General features: G+C 36.7%; 1 long non-coding RNA gene across 1 annotated transcript; it reads right to left on the bottom strand.

Moving 5' to 3' along the window:
* Window positions 1-10,316: 10,316 nt before the first annotated feature.
* On the bottom strand, window positions 10,317-14,299 carry LOC124638281. Its single transcript, XR_006985349.1, has 3 exons — window positions 14,122-14,299; window positions 13,720-13,842; window positions 10,317-10,494 (listed from the first exon to the last, which is right to left on the bottom strand). It is a non-coding gene; the product is annotated as an uncharacterized LOC124638281 (long non-coding RNA).
* Between the last annotated feature and the right edge of the window lie 2,948 nt (window positions 14,300-17,247).

Below are 17,247 nucleotides of genomic sequence, written 5' to 3'. Positions count from 1 at the left end.
ATCCGCGTACGAAGTCGCGGGCAGAAGCTAGTAAGAAATAATTTCGTATCAGCAACATTGTTTCAGTATCCTGTAAAACGTACATTGACCCTGAACAAATATCCTTCGTACATATCTATATGTATTCACAATTTGCAGTCGAATGTAAATGCATTCGTAACTTTCTCTCACCACGCAACATCGTTGGTAAACTCCACGCGTCCAATATAAGTAGACCTCTAACGTCTTACAGAATGGTTCACTATCTCTAATATTCCCCCAACTGAGGGGTCAAGGTATTCTGGACGGTAACCAATATGGCGGCAATGGGTTTTTCCGATGCAATAAAATGTGTTTGTTATTGTCGAAGTTAGTCTTTGTGGTTAGGTAAAATGTGGTATACCTAAATGTGCTGATGATAATGTGTGGGGAACGAGATTTATACTCACAGCTACGTCCCTAAATAAACTGATCGCAATAAATGGATTTCTACCAATAAACCTGTTGTTTTGCGTATAATTTTTGATATTTTTTTTGCAAAATTGCAAACAAATCAACAGATAGACAGAATATTGGGAATGAATGGCCATAAGTAAATACATAAAATTGCAATAAATAAACTTTAATAGATGACCTATCTTAATAATATTTTGATATCAAGGAAACTTCAGAGGCAAATTGACCAAAAAATACCTATTATTGTTTGACAAAATAATTTGAAATTATCCTTCCTGCTTATATTTTGTTTTGTCTAATTAATATTAATATTAACGCCTATTGTGGTCAACTGCCTATTTAGCTACGCGCCAAATATAAAATAAGGACTAAACAAATGTCAAAGGGAAATATAGTTAATTAATCATCGAAGCCATGGCCTGTTTAGTTAGTATTTACTAATGACAATTTACCATACTATATTTTGACGGAGTTTATTTTGTTTGTGGTATTAATTAGAACTTCAATATACTTAAATTAAAATAAGCTCGTTAGTAGTGGCATAGCGTAACTGCTGGTTAAACTTTCATAAAGTAGCTTGGAGTCTGAAAGTTGGCGGTGTTGTACCCTCGTGCCTGAGAGGGCACATAAAGCCGTCTCCAAATGCTTCTATCTTCTTTCGTGTTATCATTCCACCACACAGGCCGTCGGGTGCATTTGAGAAAACCTTGACGCTATGGCTTGATAGGTGATTAAACCTGCAGCTCCCTATAAGCTTCATATAATTACCAAATCCGGGATGAAATAACAAAAGTAGATTTGAACTGCGAGGTCTCTCTCGACTACGTTCACCGATTCGTTCGTTGTACGTTCACCGAACCACTGAAAGATTTTCTCATATTGGTGCAGTGGTACCTACCTGATATAAGCGCATTCAAACAAACTCTTCAGTTTTATAGTACAAGTAATAAATTCTTCAGCTTTATAACATTAGTATAGATACGAATAAATAAAGCAGTAAATTTCCTTTCTGGTCGTCCTTGATGCAAGCCTTGCATGAGATCCAACGTGACACAAAGCGCATATACTGCACTTAAACATTGCTTTACGATCGCAACGAGGACGGCTCTACAGTAAAATGTTTATGGTTATGGGGTAACCATGGTGTGTACGACATTACTGGGGATTTTTGTAGGATATGGTCTGGTAAAAGTGGGAATAATTTAATAAAATTCCCCTATTATCTTGATTTCAAAACTGTACGTGACCACTACAATATTTCAGTAAATAATAAGAAGAGCTGTACCAACAATTGCAATGACATCTTTAGCTTTTTTATTGTAAGAAAACACCTAACTTATCCGACATAATAAGTGTTCAGTCGAACTAAGAAGAGGATCCAGAATAATCCAGATTTTCTGACTTTATCCTCAACTGTGACGTTCATTACAGGGCCTTCACCTTTTCATTTAACTTTCAGTCCGTTTCATAGGTATTCCGTTGGGATTAACCATCATAAAGCATGGTCACCCCACCGCAATGACCTCTACCTGTGCTTCAACTTAATAAATGTGTTTACTGTTTCAAAGTATAGGTTACTTCACATACTTGAGTGTGACAGACAGACAATTAAGTTACGTTTGTATATGTAGAGAAGTTTACATAAGCCGTAATCCTGAACCATTAGACTGTAACCAAATTACATCCACGTTACTACCCAACAGATTTATAGTCAGTAGGTAGTCGTAATAATCAATAAATTCTACACGGTATAGTAAAAATGTGGTTTTAATCGTCCGTGTGTATTCAGATCCCTTGTTGGGTTTCAGGAACGCGTAAAAAAATAATCTGAGGTTGACTACCCCTTGGTGCTGTGAAAGCCATCTTTAGAGTGGTCGATTTCCAAAGATCTTTCAAAGTTACCTCCAATCTCCAAATACACACTTGGCACATACGATCAATGTAAGCTCACTTCTCCCGTTAGATCCTCCCCATCACAGTTGCAATTTCCTTGTCTAGACGTACCTCTAACATGTTACCATAGACACTCACTTTCTACACCATCTGTTGACATAAAGTAATGAATGACTTAAGATTACGTTGCTACGTGACAAATTGCAGGTGATCCCTCCATTGACTTAATGACCAAAGACTACAATGTATATACTTGTTAATGACTTCCTACGATTATTTAAACGCTGAGCTAGCAATATAATAATGATAAAAATGCTTAGCGAGATAGCCTTGTTTATGTGTTTGTAATCGGTGAAATAATAAGCAAAATATTTTGCAAATAAATATTGATTTATTTATAACTGTTGGATTTTGTTGCTGTGTCAGCATGAATGTCTTAAAGTTATCGGTAATTTTTCAGCTTTCCTTTGAACATCTTTGGCAGTCGTTACAGTTTGTGAGAAGCCTGAAAATCTGACTGCTAGCTATAGCTAGCAGTCAGATTGGTATACCAATGGGTATCGAGATGGCCGTGTAACTAAGTTCAGGAAGTCAGGAGAGCAGTCAGAACCACTGGTATAGTTAGAAAAGGCCAGGCAGATGATGAAATACTCAGAGACTTACCAGTATCGTCAACAGACTTCTCATTCGTGTCATCATACTCTCTTATATGACTCATCATCTATCTCACTTACATAACCATACTTAGAAGAAAACTACTGAATCCTAACTTCGTTATTAAAACTCGATTTCTAAGCACAACGCACAACAGGACATTACAATCTTTTAGAAACAATCGCGCCTGGTCTATGCTAATAAAATCTATATTTATCTCACGTACTTATTTATCGTTGGTACTTCCATATGTATTAGTTGGTACCATAACAGCTGGTTTATGGGTGTGTGCGCTTTACAATTTACTAGGTACTTCCTGCGGTCACACCCGTTTTTTAAAGAAACTACGTTTATATCGGTGCCGTAGAATAAAGCTGGCATGTATGTAGCCAGAGACCTACCTTTTCATCTTTTTATTTTAAAGGTAAATGGAAACTACAATTTCCTCGTAAGACAGGCACTACTGACTTGTAGGACTTGCCCTCAAACCGAACTTCAATCTTGCTGCTGTCTACCGAACCTACCAACTTAATTATTTCGAGCGATCCTGTAGATGCAGGAGGCTTTATGCATACATATCTTCACTTTTCAAATCCTCATCGCTATCAGTTCGGTCACCGTTCGTTCGTGCCCTAAACTGTCTGTCCTTATACCTTTACCCATGATTTTAATACGATAAAATATATGGTTCTATAGTCTTCCCTGGAATTTAATAAATCTATCTACAAACCCATCTCAGTCAACAGTGCTAGCGTAACAAACACACAGACACATATTAGCTTCACAATATCAGTCAGGAATATTTATAGTTTTATGTTCTCTGATATCTGAAGGCTGATCAGGCGCATGTAATGAAACACTGATTTATAGTTCCACTGCGAAAATGTAATTGTTGTTCTTTACAGGGTTATTTAATTGTTAGATTGTTCTGATAGTATGAGTCAGTGCTGTTAGGTAGCTGTAGCGTATTGTGATCATCTGCCTGGCCTTTTTCAATTTTTTGACCCGTAACGAATTGCATTCAGTAGTTCTTCGTTCAAATAAGATACCTATCCTAGTATTTCCGCCTGAAACCAAACTTTGAAATCAAGAAGTAAAAGACGTTATTGAAAATGGAATTTGATCTTATGTAGGGGTACCTATATTTATTTTATAACTGTATCTATCGGTGATCTATCTATGAATAGAAAAAGAAAAGTAAAAGATTACCAAACAGAAGGCATTATCTCTCTGAATTAGAACAATAAGGTTCTGAATAGTAAAATAAACCAGTATTTACATGTTCTATAGGTAATTATAACTGTACTGAAGATTACCCTGCCTCGCCTTTGAAATTTCTTTCGCCATTAGTTCAGTTGTATTTCCCCTTGAGAATTTAATCTTATCTTTTGTAGTAAACAAGCTCTTATCAGGAACTCTTCAAAACACCATAAACGATACTTGTCTTGTTAACAAAACCAATGATAAAATAAATGGAAAAAGCAAAGACTATCCTCTATAGAAAAAAGAGTAAGTAGGTACACAATAAAACCTTTTTTATCGTCGAAACTTTTTAAATTATAGGATGTGTTCGTTCGTATTTTCGCTGCACCTCAATACTAGGAAGGGGTGTTTTAACTTTGAAAAGACGATGAATATAGCTAACAAAGAGAGGGAAGTTTTTGAAGTAGCACAGACTATAATATACGTCGTTTATTTGGCGGGGCGGCGCCCGGGCGGCGGCGGCGTCGCGCCGATCTGGCGCCCTGCGCCTTCGCCCCTGACGCGACGGGAATTACTATTGCAACTCGAGTTTTTTCTGGAAATTATGAGTTCAACGATCTTTATGAAGTAGAATAATGTTCTCTTGTGTTAGTTTAGCACATGTTCATCTGTTTGGATAGGAAGTATATTTGGACATAGTTGATCCCCGGCCGGTTGAAGTGTTTTGGGTTTTTCCATGACGAATTTCTCTGAAGTAGCTCCGAGTCCAGACATATATAATATGGTAGAAATACTATGGTTGGTTAGGTATGCATAGATATTTTTATTGGCGTTTTACAGCGTCCATAAATCTGTCATTTTAACATTAGATTTCGATAAGACAGCTTAGCTGTTTATAGACTGTACATAAATGTACGCAAAAATAAATCTGAGCATTTCAAATGGTAGGGGAAGTAACCCTACACAGACGGGGCACGTATTTTATGTCGCTACGTACGAGGGGCGCTACGCAATGGATTTTAGCTTAGCGTTTCATTAGAAGTGACAGGGTTAACCGGATTACGGCCATCGGTAATTTATGTACATAGTAATCAAGCGCTTTTTCATATTAATTAAGAGTATGGTCCTGTGCAGATGTTATGAATTTTCATTTTCCCGGAAAATTCGTATTTTTTTAAATGTTTTCTACTGAAATTGACCGCATCTCAACTGCTTTAATGATATAAAGTTGATATGAAATAGACACCTCACAACAAAAAGCTGCATTGATATTGCCCAGTTATTATCATTTACTCTCAAAAAACTTAGCGTGTAACATAATCCAGAAGATGTAGGTAGATATTCAGACCAAAGCCACATTGTTTAAGCTCACTTCCAAACACCAACCAATCATATTTGTATAACCTTATCCAACTTCACACAATACGATTGTCACAGCTGAACTAAATGAGCAATTAATATTCAGTCTGTAAATAGAATTAGCTGAAAAATAGTAGGTACAGAGTTGCGCCTGAGCCGACGTCGATCCGTGACTCACCGACGCTGGCGCCGCTTGATTTATTGCGGACACTTGCCGCACTAAGGGATTTAGAAGATCATTAACTAAAGCAATAATTACTTATTCGTCACTTGACGCCAGTTAATTCTTACTTTTAAGTTAATAAGTCGTCTCAAGATGGCGTGGGTGGAGCCTGTCTGCTCGTAAATTGTCATAAAGCCGTCATTTTGCATGTCCTATCATCACGACGGCTGACGATCAGCTTAGTCCTGGCTTCATATAAATGTATGAGTATCTACCTAATGTGCATAAAGCTTAGGACCTAGTTCATCTGGTGATATTATACTGAAAGGAGACACTAGGGGAAGACTTTGTCAAACAGTGGACAAGTACAAGGTAGCCTGATGATGATACGCAAACTGTTTGGACATTGCAAAATTCAAACAAACAAACATCCGACTAGCTAGATAATAACGTTTGCCACCATTTGATCGCCAATATCATGTCCGTGGTTTTCCTCAGGGAAAACGTGTTGAGGAAACAACACGATATTAATACTGTTATTCCTTAAGAACCACCAATGATAGGCAGGTCACGTTTTACAAAATACCAATAACTCGTAGTAGGCAAGCGCTTTATGAGGTGACTTGATTTAAAATAATTAGGAACCGCAAATAAGGAAGAATTGTTAACGTTATTAATTTTCATACAAATTTAGATGACCTCAACGATTAAGCTTTCAAATAGGAAATTGGATTTTCCTAAATCCTGTAAGTATTTTTTATGAAAAGTTTTTAGTTGAGGTAAACCTGCAGCTACAAAATCTATGCACATGAGCCAGCAAGTTACAAAATTTGGAGTTAGATATTTTGCAAGTACTGCCGCCCGTAGATCTGCTAACAATCTCTAAGTAAACACATATTCGTGACTCCGGAACATATTCGAGAAATGAATTTATCCCTCTAAATGGCCCATGTATTTCCTTTATTTTATCACACCAACCATTCATTTTATCATTATTTATTTCGTTATCATCTATGCTAGCCATTTCCATATAACTCAATCAATAATTATTGACAGACTCCACACAACCTACTCCTTAATTAAGATCAATCAATCAATCAGCCCAGAGAATCTTTAGTTGACATTGATTAATGAACAATATTTGTCTCTCCATCTCTTTGCATCCGGATCTATAGATAAATATTGCACTCCTACGCAGCTTCCTAAAACAAATACATTAAGCTGTCGGACTTGGCCGATATATTTACTAGACTTTTCCTCATGCTGACAGTTTAATAGGAAGCTTTTAAAGTTTCCATTGTGAATATACTGATCAGTGTTCTGTTCATTCAATGTAAAGCAAATATAATAAGATCGAGTCCTAGCCAACAGACATAGACAACTTTTTGCACATTGCCTAAGGTCCGTAGCACCTAGGCCTAAGAACTTGAATCAATTCACAGTACCTCAAAAACTCATGAAATATACATAGATAGAGGTTAAGAATAAGAGGATAATTTTTACAGACACAGGTACTTTATATTCTGCGTGGTAATAAAATCTAAATGCAATTTTATTTCGTCTATTGTCTTCTAATAACATTTGCTGCCAAACGCATCCTTATTCGACCTTCATATTAGCATTTATTCTTTTGAATGCTAAAGCATTCAGTCACGTCCCACATGAATTATATTTTCTATTCAAATTCAGAAACCACAGGGCATATAGGGGCACCTTCGTATGGCATTGTCACAACACACCTGTCTCTGGTTTCAGGCATGACCTTCCTCCATTTAATGAGGCTGACGAGTCACGGGGACTTTTCTAAGACGACACAACTTTTAAAACAAGTATACCTAAGTATTTCTATGCTATGCGTAATTTTTCCATGCTAAAATTTATCTCCTCTAAACATGGACATATGAAATAATGTGACAACTGAAGTTTCATGAATTTCCTGAAAGCAGAATACTTTTCTTGCAAACCGCATGACAAACTTGATGCGCGATTCTGAGAAAACTTACCAATATTCTTCGACATAGAAACCTTGACACAACTAAGTACTTAAAACATAATAAATAAACCATAGCAACGGATATATAAAAAACATAATACAAGATTAGACACGACAACAGCCGATAATAAATTCAGATACATACAATAGAAAATTGGCAGAGTGAAGCATGAGGCCCCATAATTGATGCCATGAATAACGAAACACGAGTGATTCAGAGTCCTGTTTTAGTTTTAAGGTCGCTCCGACAATTCTAGCTCGTCTTAGCTCTTCGGCGAATCGTGTGTCCTAAAATAAATTAGGCCAATAAGAAGGATGGTGACAGCTGATGCCAGATGGGCACCACCGTTTTTAGACTGGTAATTTGGGCCTCAATGATGCCTGCTCGTTTTTTGCAAGTGGATAAGTGGTATGTTTCAACTGCTAGTAGGATGATCCTTCAACTTAACGAGCAAGTCTTGTCAGTCTAGTTACAAATGACTGGTTTGCTTAACATCTTGATTAATGAACTACGGTGGTAGTAATTTAAGTATCATGTAATGATGATCTTCTAAGAAACATTCTTAAGTTTCTTCTTTTTTAGTAAGAGTTAAGACTACTTTAGACTGGTCCCTATTGATGGTTTAACCCTGATGGGTGATACTCTGCCGGGGCTGCGGGACTGTTCGAAAGAGATACCGCGGCCCTGGTACATAAAAGGCCTACAACGGAACACGACGGCTTTTAGTCAGTAAGAGTCTCACACTGACCCCTCACCGCTGCTAACCCACAGCGGGAGGGGTCATTTGATGATTTTTGTCGTCGTTAAAAAAAATGGATGATTCTGAAACCTACGTATACCAGTCTTCTATTTCGTGACCGACTTGTGCAAACCTTAGGCAAATTGTTGCAGCAATAGAACATCTGAAAGGCTAACTGCAAATTCTATCTAAAAGATGTACAGACAAGATTCAGCTGTCAATAACGACTGTTCTATCAATAGCGAATGCATTTGCATACATGTGAGTATTAATCATTTGATCGATGTTTCTATTCTTAGGTAAGTAATTTTGGATCAGGTAATGAGCAATGAATATTAAAATTAATTTTATTTTCTTGTCGTGAGGACTACAGGCTAACCTAGCATTGTGTCAGGGTGTATTTTTCGCCAGATAACCCCTGACCTAAAATCAAATAAGTGGTTCACAATTTGGTTTTTGTTTTGTTTCAATTGTACATATCGAAGTTAGCTTCCAACCTGTTTAGGTTCGGGATCCAGCTGAATTTTGAAATAAGTGGCAGGTCAAAAAGGTTTTCATTGCCCGTTTACTGATCAAGCAGCTTAGTCAAAGTAAAACTGGCTTCTAAATAATCCTTGACTTTATGGTAAACTTCATCTTCAAAATCCCTTTCATAATTTTGATCATTTATAATTGATGTACCTAACCGTTTGAATGCTTAATGATAAAAAATATCCATCTTTAACACCTCATCATTAAAATACGTAGCTAACCGTTTAAAAAGTAATCAATAACATCATATTAATAATGCAGGCATTACTCACAGATCTATATGGAGATAATATTAATGGTTTACCAGAGATAAGTCTTCTAAGTAAATAGTACTGTCTGCGTTCTAAGGTCGCTCTGTAAACAAGGCCAAGGTAACTAATAGTAATGGATAAACATCCATAAAAGACAGATATTATTTATTAATAATTTATTATGAAATTGTTGGGTTCCGCGGTTTTACTCCCAAGGCGAGTAGGTACCTCTACCTCATCCATCTTACACTTATCGTTCTAACATTATGTAGATTGCATAAAACGATATTTCTAAGTAAGATTTAATAAATCGGATAAATATAATCTCGCAAGTACGTCTTATGTAAGTTCCGAAGCTTGGTCTGAATCACCTGATTGCATAAGCTTAGTTTTCTATAAAAAAAACCGGAGCGACGGAAAATTTTCACAAATACTCAAAATAAAAGTGACCGCCATTTATTTTTTTGAATATATTTTCTGGATTTTTTGAAGCGAGGAAAAATACTCTTGCGTGTAGGATGAAAATACAAAATATTATTAAAAAAAAACATGTTCTAGACGTTTCCATAGGTGCGTTGCGTCATATTTATTTATTCTGTTTTCATCCGTTTTAACGAACTACTGGCACTTGTCCCAATGCACTGCAGGACAAATATATTGACCCAACATATTTTATTAGCGATTAGCGCAAAAATTATGAAACCATTGCGTTTCAATGAATAAAGTGTTAAAAAGGGGATACATATCTTATTCTATAGGCGGGATTTTTCTCGAACAATTTATAAATATTCCCATTTCTTAAGTTACTGCTAACTCGAACCACCATAATAAAATTTTAACCCTTGAATATAGCAACATATATGGCCTAACCTATACCCTAAACTAAAACTAAATCGTAATAAGCTCTGGAAAAATTCAGGATTTATGATAGTAGTTAAAAAATACCTACCATTAAAATGAGCACTCAAAGCAATTAACCGATAGGCACTGCAAAATTCATTGTAAAAATAAAAGGATACTGTAACAAATAAGTATTAAAACCACATGACTCCTCACTCGATTCAATTTCATAATATCCCAAAATAAATACTTGCTCATTATTTTTGTGGTGTGCCAATAATTCTGCACGCAGTGTACAACCGAAACGGATCTTACGCAACTTTTACCGGGAACTGTTTTCAGGAACATTTCATTCATCACTGGGTTGGCTGCATTCAATGATTTTCTTCTGCGTATGACGAAACGCCACCTCTATCGGAATCCAGGGAAAGCCTATCGGTGGTAAAAAATTAAGAGAGAAATAAGTTCGTAATACACACTTACTATGAACAAAATATGTAGCTATAGGTACTTATAGATTTTCAGACACATTTTTGCACAAAAAAAAACATTAGAAACATTTTTCTCGGAACACTCAATATTTCTTTAGCATTAGTCATGCCAATGCATTTAAATATCACTGTTGTCTACTCGGAAAATGCATTCACGACGTATTTTTTACGGTGGGTAGAAACGTCTTTAGATCAGTCATCATGCCGAAATAAAATGAAAACAAAACTGTGTCATGTATGTTATTAAAAAACTGTTTTCAGTAAATGAGCGAATAGATTATGCAATACCAAAACTTGATTCTGACATTATTCGGTAAGAGTCATCATCAGCCTATAGCAGTCCACTGCTGGACATAGGCCTCTCCAAGTGCACGCCACTGAGATCGATTTTCGGCTGCTCGCATCCAGCTCCTGCCAGTCGTCTTGCGCAAGTCATCACTCCACCGTGCCTGAGGACGTCCTACACTACGTTTGCCGAGGCGTGGTCTCCACTCTAGAACTCGTTTACCCCAACGGTTATCGGTTCTTCGGCTAATATGGCCAGCCCACTGCCACTTCAGCTTGCTGATTCGGTGGGCTATGTCGATGACTTTGGTTCTCTCGGTAAGAGTGTAGCTTTAATTTTTCAAATCGGTTCAGTGGTGCGCCGCCTTTACGGTTCAAACAATCAAATAAAAAAAATATTTCCTCTTTATCAGATTAAATAATCTGAATATTCCAACTCTCCCATAATGGGCCTGCTGGAAGAGATTTCTTATGAAATAAGCTGTGTCTTTGTTGTACATTTTTTTTTATTTCTTCTTGTTTGTGATCTTTGTGTAACTGTATAGGTACATAAGCTGGTAAATAAATAAATTAAATCAATGCTGAGAATGTATCACTTAAATAAATATCTACTTTTCCGTGAAAAAAATACATTCCCTGGAAAATCCTCACTATTCGTCGACTTGTCCCAATATTTTATAAAAATGGGAAAAGGGAAAACACAAGTTCGGTACAGAACGGAAAAGAAACGTGTAAGTAGGCAAGACATTATTGACTATTGATTTGTATTACCTAGTCATGTCATAAGATGCACCCAGATCATACAAGTTCTAACTTGATTTAATTGTAGCGGACGATTGCACAATTCGATATGTTTATTGCACAATTGGCCAAGTTATATTATTACAATTTTTTAGTTATCTAACATTAGGTTGTCATGTAAATTAAGTTTGCCATTATATCTCCGAAATGTTTACAGTTTAGAGACATCAAGGTAGAATTTTCGGAAAGGGTTGTGCAATTTATCGGTTTTATCAGGTCAGCAGCTTTTATGTTAATGAAATTGTTGTGATACTATTGCAGTTCCTGTTCTCAAATGGCTTTAAATTTCTTGTTTGAATTAATGGAAGTAAGGATGCCATGGATAAATATTTTTACTCTATTAACAAAAAAACTACTAGAAAACAGTCATTCACTGGCATGTCATTCCTGTTTCCACAAACCAAAACAAATAAAACTCCAAACGACTTTCAGATTAATTATTACGACAATCGGAAGCCCCCTCATTGGCATAGGGTAAATACGCCAAATGTCGGCCCCCTTAGCGATTTTCTGATTGCGGTTCGCTATAGCACCGACAGTTTCCAACGAAAGATAGTTTCTGATGCGGTTTTGGATAGTTTGATTAATCTATGTCATGTTTATAGGCATAAGATTGATATTTCTACGAAAAGAAAAAAGTAATAAGGCTTAGATGCGTCGAGAACAGAAAAACCCTAAAGTCGGCCATTCACGGCCCAAGGCCGGTCGCGTTTTTTCCAAATGTCGGTCGGGTATAGGCTGTTTTAAATTAAGGCAGTGACAAATATTATTAACATGATTTATTTTAGCAGAATTATAATATAATACTAAGTATACATTTGTAATTGTATTTGTTTAATTTATAGTAAAATATTTTTTTGTTTCCCCTAAACAAAAAAAGTCGTTTTCACGACCAACCATTTATATTTTTTAAGCTAATAAGAACGGTTTAATAGATAGCAAGTCCCAAACTATAAAGCTACCATAAACATGCCTACAAAACTGTCAACTCAACATTAACATTTAAACTTAACTCCTTTACGATATAATGAATTATAATAAATAAATTATTTCATTTTGAGAAAATGAAAAAATATAAAAGTATTTTTTCATCAGCCTGTATAGTGGCGCTTGAGTTCGAGGCTGGTCGACATTACGATTATTTACGATTCTAATGTCGGCCCCTATTTCTTGTACCTTATTTCTTGAGATTCAACTAATATCACCCCTGCCGTTATTTGGCTATTAAACGTAAAATAGATCTATTTTCCTATAAGCTTTGCAAATTCTCTTGTTAAGCCAACGGAATTAGTACAATAGGAATTTATAAAATAGACTGCATTTGCTTTAAGTCGGCCACGGCCGAGACTCCGGTTTTAAGTCAAAACTGTTGTCCTAATGGCGGCCTCCTATTTTTCCTTGAAAAATATACGCAAAACGCTGAAAAAACTATCTTAAAATATAGTAAAAATAACCCATTAGTGATAATCAAGCTTAAAAGAAAAATAAATAAATGTTTTATCGTTCTAATATCAATCCCCAAAATGTGAGTATTCACTTCGAGTAAGCTACTTTACGTGCGAATTTGATGTTTCAACGGCGCAATCGCTACTGACGCTCAGTATGAGAAGAGTAAGTGACAGAATTGGATAGTAACGATTTGTACGTACAGAGTATAAACCAAAGTTGCAATTCGAGGAGCAAAACTAACACTTAATTACCTTTTGAATGAATGCAGGCTGAAAATGTACAGACGGCCGAAGTTTGGGGGGAGGCCGACATTTGGCGTATTTACCCTACTTCGAAAGATTGTAGATTTCGGAAAAATACTTAACGACCGACGCAATGTCCTTCAGATGTTGGAATAAACAATAATAAATTGCCATAAACCCGTTTCCATGAAAATGCGACCCATAAAATTTTCAAGGCTGGCAATTCTGTATGTTTGCCAAAATCGTTCGGGAGAATCGCCGCCTCCGCTGGAAACTTGGATTTACGATTTCCTATCGCTTTCTGAGTAAGACAGTTTTCTTCTCAAAGACTAAATACAGAGAAAATTAAAGAAACGCGAAATAGGTACGTACGAAGAAGGTATGCATACCTTATGGCGTTTCTTCGGTGTTAGGCTTTCAAACAACAGTCCTCTTTTCGCTGGTGTTTCAGTTTAGTCACAGCGATTAGTAACTGCTCGTCACTTCTTGAAGAGTAAAACATACAGAGGCTGCTGGAAAGACAGACATACATATTTTTAATACTTCGATATTTATTAATCTTAGCTAAGAGTGGGATTGTTTTGATATCAAGATAACTTAATACGAATCAATAATCTATGTGGCAACTTCAACACTCCTCACATCTGCTAAAACAGAATCATCAACATAAAATAAAAACGTGTTGCTTACATAATCTGTGTTTATACCTGGTTCCAATCTACAGAGCGGTAGTCACAAGCGACAGGGAGTCTGTACGCTGCTGGCAAGGCTCCAAGAAGTTTGGTACTTACAATCTGTTGCTAACTGCTGGCCGTTGACTCATGCATCACTTGCTTACTGAAGGTCAGGCTTTTGCTAGTTCGTTGGAGTTGGAACTATCACGCCCTGTTTTAGGGTTGATCGATCGTAGTAAATGATGTTAGGTAGATCAAATTCGTGCGGTATTGCTAAATTGATTTAGTTGTATTTTTTGTTGCTCTCAATATATAGGTTGGTGTTGTCTCACTAATAGACAGTTTAAAGGTACATAATACAGTAAGAAAATACATGATTAAATAGATTTTACGTTAAAGATTAATCATAATTGTACATACTGCACCGGGTACATATGCTTGTCTATTCACCAAAATCACTTCACAGGACAATTTTTATGGACCAGGGTAAGGATTTATCCTTTTTGGTGGCATCAAGAAGGTAAGAACATAGACTAGATGGAAGAAAACAGCTAGCTGAAACCACATTTTTACTATCTCGACTATTCACGCAAGAGTCAACCCTAACTATGACATGAGTAAACTATTATTCGTGTATTATTACCATGGGGTCTCCACGCGTGACCTTGCGCAGATAATGAATTAATAAAAACAACGAAACTTTGTTTATGAACACGAGCAAACTAATTAATGTAAAACATTAATTATATTGTATCTTTTGTTGCTCTATCATTAAAAATGTTAAACAGTTTATTTTACCTACTCTCTTTGTTTGATAATTTTATATCAAGAGAAAAACTAGATAATATAAATAATTCGAGTATTCGTGAAGGTCTTCAAAGACAAGAATAATCTACACTATTATAATACCAAAATTGTTTTTTTTGTACCTTAAAGGCTCCGAAACTGAAGCGATTTGAGAAAAATCTTTCACTGTTGGAAAGCTGATGATGTCCTCCTAGCCGATTATCGGCTACGGCGGCTGTTCTCATTTAAGGAGATTAGCCAACTGTGCGGGACATATTATAGTGCACGAGCATTTGCGCAGACACAAGTGCACTCCCTATTCCTTCACTCTCATAGCCCGATGGGACGGCAATCCGACACGACCGGAAAGAGATCAGGCGCAGGACCGACATTTACGTGCTCTCCGATGCACGGGTGTATCAATCACCAACTTCCAGGCTCCGGGCTGCTTTGTGAAAGTCTTCTAAAACCCACAAAGCAATTTCGGCCCGACTCGGGAATCGAACCTGAGACCTCGCGCTCAGCAGCCGCACATGCGACAGCTAGACCAACGAGGCAGTTGGAAAGCTACGCCGTCCCCGAGTAACATAGGGGATATTTTATCTCGGTACGGGAAGAAGTTCCCCAGGACGCGGATGAACATACAAGAAGACGGCTTCATAATCAGCCCGAGGCTTCTTCCAGAACAATCTATGAAACCTAATGGAATTTTCCTTGAAGATAACTGTAAGTATCTAAGGAAATAAAACAATAAATTGGTATTATATTGAGCATCATTAAAAAGAATGGTAATTAACAACACTATCATAAAGCTAATTTTGTAATTATCTTCCTTATCTTCTAGGTAATGTTTCAAATACTAATATTCCTTTTATTAAGGTTATTGTTACTTACTTACTAAAGACAATAGAAGCTCATAAATGTATGGAACGCCATTGTAGGTGTCATACCAAGATGATTTAGGTACGAGTCAAGAGGAAATGATTATTAAGATGGAAATCGAGGAATTAAGATTGAAATCGAATGTTCCAGGCGTACCTATGGGTACCGGCAGAGGACGGTACTTATCTACTAGCTACGAATGTCGGGCTGCTTTGTAGAATCATGCAAGGGGCATACTCCGGAGTTTCGGATGACTACAGTTTATAAATTGCGATTAAGCAGTTCCTGCGACAACGCTGAAAGAAAATCTTATATTGACGAAAAGCTTTGCTTATTCAAAGTTGGTCGCTATTGCCTTTACAATAGTCGAAAAAAATATAAACACACCTACATGCTAATTTGTAGATACGTAAGGCGTCAAGTAGCTAACTTCAGAAATGCAAAGTTGTAATTTAGAGTTTGGAAAATTTACAAGGATTTACTTAATCAGATCACGAAACTCTCTCCGTGCCTATTCGTGAACTGTGTAGCTTCAGTGGTCCAAAATAGCAGCCATATATTTAACGCTGGTCTATTATTGTGCTACCGGCGAGCTAATTGCACCGCGTAGTAACGGTTTTACAACGTCGAGTAACCGGTAAAGGTGATGGACAACTATTAGATAAGTTTGTTTTGTTTTCCTCTTAATTGTACCTGTGTGGGACGGCAAAATTATATGTGGGAGACAGACTTCAGACAGACATTTCTAAGGTAGAAATGTCTGTCTGAAGTCTGTCTATCTCTGTAAAATGGCTGAACGGAATTTAGGAAGTGTAGGGTGTGGCTAGTATCTACTGAAAATACGGACTAGGTAGATCAGCAGAAAGATAGACAGTTACTCCGTGTTTTCAGAAGATGTGTCCTATTCCATATCGAATAATCAGTTGACAGTAACTTTCAAATCCGTCCAGCTATTTTACAGTGACAGACATAGGCTATCTGAAAAAACTTAAGTAAGTTAAACAATATCTTTAGCAAAAACTTGAAGGGATACATTTGTTTGGTCACCAATCCATTGCAGTACCACAGACTTGGTGATAGATAGTTCAAAGATAGCTTCATCACGTACCTACCTAAAATAAAAGATAAAACTGAACCTAAACCTCCTTTGTTATAACGCGTTGTGTTGAAAAATCGATTGATGAACTTTTTAATCGATATAAAATGCAATAACAAAGGTGTAATTTATTCGGACACGCGCCCACGGCACCGGAGGAGTTTCGTTCAAATTTATGTAATCTGGTGACCTTGGCGTCACCCCTACGAACCGGCTGCACAGGGTTGCCGGTATAAAAAAATCGTTAATTACTTTTATGGCCTTTTTATGATATTGCAATTTTTTTGGAAGGTTTGAAGAACAATGGAGTTTCTTCAGGACAACTGTATGATCTAGAACTAGTCTGTCTTATAACCATGATATCAGGGTTTGACCTAGACTTATAAAAAAGGTTCCTCAAGAAGGAAAACATGCCGGAAATAAATGTAAACAACAAGTTAACGAAAAACTAAAAATGCTAAGTAAGCTAACTGTTTTGT

This window comes from Helicoverpa zea, chromosome 17 (genome assembly GCF_022581195.2).
Source record: "Helicoverpa zea isolate HzStark_Cry1AcR chromosome 17, ilHelZeax1.1, whole genome shotgun sequence".
NCBI classification, from domain to species: domain Eukaryota; kingdom Metazoa; phylum Arthropoda; class Insecta; order Lepidoptera; family Noctuidae; genus Helicoverpa; species Helicoverpa zea.
This window is presented reverse-complemented; position numbering and strand designations above follow the sequence as displayed.